Below are 4348 nucleotides of genomic sequence, written 5' to 3' on the forward strand. Positions count from 1 at the left end.
ATGCAAAGGCCCTCAACCTTCATTAAGACATCCTCTACAAGTCCATAACCCTATTTCCTTGAATTGTCTGCCATCTTCAGAGAGATTCTTATAGCTTGTACCTCAAAGATCCCTAGTTTCTCCATTACAGAGAGTGGCATGACGTTTATACTTGACCCCAGGTCACACAAAGCCTTCTCAAAGGTCATGGTGCCAATGGTGCAAGGTATTAAGAACCTTCCGGAATCTGGTTTCTTTTGAGGTATCTTCAGCTGAGCCAAGGCGTTCAGTTCATTAATGAGCAATGGAGGTTCATCCTCCCAAGTCTCATTACCAAATAAATTGGCATTCAGCTTCATGATTGCTCCAAGGTACTTAGCAACTTGCTCTTTAGTAATATCTTCATCCTCTTCAGAGGAAGAATACTTATCAGAGCTCATGAATGGCAGAAGTAGGTTCAATGAAATCTCTATGGTCTTTGTATGAGCCTCAGATTCCCTTGGTTCCTCAAAGGGGAACTTCTTTTCATTCAAAGGACATCCCACGAGGTTTTTCTCACTGGGAATCACGTCCTCCTCACTCTCTCCAGGTTCGGCCATGTTGGTCATGGTTATGGCCTTGCATTCTCTCTTGGTATTTTCTTCTGTATTGCTTGGGAGAGTGCTAGAAGGAGTTTCAGTAACCTTCTTACTCAGCTGACCCACTTGTGCCTCCAAATTTTTAATAGAGGATCTTGTTTCATTCATGAAACTTAGTGTGATCTTGGATAGATCAGAGACTATGTTTGCTAAGTTAGAGAGGCTCTGCTCAGAATTCTCTATCTGTTGCTGAGAAGATGATGGGAAAGGTTTGCTATTGCCAAACCTATTTCATCCACCATTATTGTTGTTGAAGCCTAGTTAAGGTTTCTGTTGATCCTTCCATGATAAATTTGGGTAATTCCTCTATGAAGAATTGTAGGTGTTTCCATAGGGTTCTCCAGATCCTAGACGAGGCTTCTTTAGCACTGCCAGATGTAGCTTGCAATCCAGTCAGATTCTGAGAAATCATATTGACTTGCTGAGTCAATAACTTGTTCTGAACCAATATGGCATTCAGAGTATCAATCTCAAGAACCCATTTCTTCTGAGTTGTCCCATTGTTCACAGGATTTCTTTCAGAAGTGTACATGAACTGGTTATTTGCAACCATTTCAATGAGTTCCTGGGCTTCTGCAGGTGTTTTCTTCAAATGAATAGATTCGCCTGCAGAATGGTCCAATAACATCTTGGATAACTTAGACAGACCATCATAGAAGATACCTATGATGCTCTATTCTTAAAGCATGTCAGAAGGACACCTTATGATCAATTTCTTGTATCTTTCCCAAGCATCATAGAGGGATTCACCTTCCTTCTATTTGAAAGTTTGAACTTCCACTCTAAGCTTATTCATCTTTTGAGGTGGAAAGAATTTAGCTAAGAAGACATTGACTAGCTTTTCCCAAGAGTTCAGGCTGTCTCTAGGTTGTGAGTTCAACCATATACTAGCTCTGTCTCTTACAGCAAAAGGGAAAAGCATGAGTCTATAGACCTCGGGATCAACTCCATTGGTCTTAACAGTGTCATAGATTTGCAAAAATTTAGTCAAGAACTGATAAACCTCGATTTTGTGGTTTATCTTGTGCTTATTTTGGGGGATTTTATCACCTTTTCCCACATTTATTCAATGAAATAGCATGGTTTTGGAATTCTCCCTAGATTTGTGTTTAAATGTGAAAACATGCTTTCTAGGCCCTAAAATTGATGATTTTAATTCCATTCGATGCCTTGATGTGTTTGTTGAGTGAATTCAGTTTCATAAGGCAAGTAGTGGATGGAAGAAGTGAGGAGAAAAGCATGCAAGTGGGAGAACTCATGAAGAAATGAAGGAACCATAAATCTGTCAAGCCTGACCTCCTGGCACTCAAACGACTATAACTTGAGCTACAGAGGTCCAAATGAGGCGGTTCTGGTTGCGTTGGAAAGCTAACATCCGGGGCTTCGAAATGATATAAATTTTGCCATATGTTGCTTCGCGTTCAGGGGCGCGCACGCGCACTTTGCGCGTGCACACCGATGCTGTCCGTGGCCCACTTTAATGAAATCGCCCCCAGCGATTTTGCAGCTCATTTTGGGCTCAATCCAACTCATTTCTGATGCTATTTAAGCCAAGGATTGAAGGAGAGTCAACACACTTAGTCATAGTTTAGTTTTCATCATGTTTTAGGGTAGAATTCTAGAGAGAGAAGCTCTCTCTTCTCTCTAGAATTTAGGGTAGTTTAGGTTTAATTTTCTTAAATCTAACTTTTAATTCTTGTTTTGATTTAGTTTCTCCTTTTAATTTCTTGTTGTTACATCTATACTCTTCTAGTTTTTACCTGTTCATTTCTTTTATTTTGTTGCTTTTATGTTCATGAACCTTGTTGGATCTTAATTTTCCTTTAATGCAATTTTATGTTTAATGTTATTTTTATTGTTGATTTGAGTTATTGATTTTACTTTTCTTGCTATTGGTAGTTGGTAGATTTTATTATTCTTGCACATTTACTATGCTTTCTTTTTGTGCCCACCAAGTATTTGACAAAATGCTTGGTTGGATGTTAGAGTAGATTTTGAGCATTCTTGGCTTGGAAAGAGTAATTAGGCAATCTTGAGTCATGAAAACCCAACTTATGTTGGTGATCTAGAGTTGTTAGCTAATATTATTTCCATTGACGCTAATCTTTTGCTAATTTAATTAGTGAGTTGATTAGGACTTATGGAATATTGTTTCCATTGACGCTAATCTTTTGCTAGTTTAATTAGTAAGTCAGTTAGGGGACTTTTGGATTGAGATTAGCTAGTCTCGTTAGACTTTCTCCCTATTTGTTGGAGTTGACGTAATGAGATAAATTCTTGTTTATCATTGTGATATGATTGATTATCTTGTTTGACTTTCTCCCTATTTGTTGGAGTTGACTAAATAAGATGAATTAATCATGCATGACTAGGATAGAAAGCCTATGATCTCAATTCATTGCCATGAATGTCTCTCTTTCTTTAATTGCTTCCTTTAATTGCTTGTTTGATTTACTTTTCGTATCATTTACTTTCTTGCTTTTACATTTCCTTGCCCAATATCAAATCAAACCCCCCTTGATCCCCATAGCCAATAATTAAGCACTTCATTGCGATTCCTTGTGAGACGACCCGGAGTCTTAATACTTCGGTTAATTTTCATTGGGGTTTGTACATGTGACAACCAATATTTTTGATTGGGAGGATTGTTTGTTAGTGTAGAACTATACTTGCAACGAGAATTCATTCAATTGAGGATGGTGATGAGTGTCACTTGATCATCACATTCATCATGTTAAAGTGAGAATGGATATCTAAGAATAAGAATAAAAAGGGTATAAATTATCCGCTCATCAGTAAGCTTTCACTGCTATATCTTTATGCCTTTTAGGATGGCTGTGAATGCTATAAACAATGCTTGTAAGAGATATTGGCATTTGGGATTTGATGAGTTATAGCTTATTCTTTTATTGATGGGGGTGATTCTTTTGTTGTTGCCTGTCAAAGTTGCTGCCTTTAGGCTTTATAAGTTAAAAAAGAATTCACTTGGTTGCTGAAATTGATTGCAGATTTGAGTTATCTTCTGTGGTCACCACATTTTAAAGCAACAGCTCAAAGAGAAAGTGACAACTTTAAAAGATGAACTTGGAGACATGAAGATCAAACAGTAGCAACAAGAGGAAGAGATTCATGGATTGTGAAATATGGTTTAGTTATTAGAAGATACTTATGTAGGATATAATATTTTAGTTTTTCGTAGAGTATTAGTAGTAAATTCTAAGTGGTCTCTTGCTTATTTTGATATGATTATACTTAATTTATTGTGAGAGGTATGAATATTCAAAACTACATTTCAATACTTTTGGTTCATTATAAATATATTTTGTTTACAGATAATTTTTATTATTTAAATAAATTATTTAGTATAATTTTGTATTTATTTTTATTTTATTTTATTTAACCCATTTAATTAAAAATACAAAATTACATATGTAATTATATTATTAAATATTATACTGTACAAAAAATTATTGGAATATTAATTATATATATATTAAAAAGAAAAAAATAATGAGGGACCTAAGGCTACACTTATATAGAGTAGCTATAAATTTACTATTTGTTACGTTTATAAAGTGATGCAGTAGCCTTGAAAAGTGTAGCCTATTCTTTTGAATTCTGGTAACCATTAGTGCTGAAAAGCGTAGCCTTTGGTCCTGAATAGCATCACTTAAAAAGTGCACCGTATTCTCAAAGGCCAGAAGCGTAGCCTTTGATACCGAAAAATGTAG

The 4348-nt window shown here is 35.9% G+C and overlaps 1 non-coding gene across 1 annotated transcript; it reads left to right on the forward strand.

Moving 5' to 3' along the window:
- Positions 1-1299: 1299 nt before the first annotated feature.
- Positions 1300-1407, forward strand: LOC112798360 (small nucleolar RNA R71). Its single transcript, XR_003199975.1, has one exon. It is a non-coding gene; the product is annotated as a small nucleolar RNA R71 (small nucleolar RNA).
- The last annotated feature ends 2941 nt before the right edge of the window (positions 1408-4348 follow it).

This window comes from Arachis hypogaea, chromosome 4, assembly GCF_003086295.3.
Source record: "Arachis hypogaea cultivar Tifrunner chromosome 4, arahy.Tifrunner.gnm2.J5K5, whole genome shotgun sequence".
NCBI classification, from domain to species: Eukaryota; Viridiplantae; Streptophyta; class Magnoliopsida; order Fabales; family Fabaceae; genus Arachis; species Arachis hypogaea.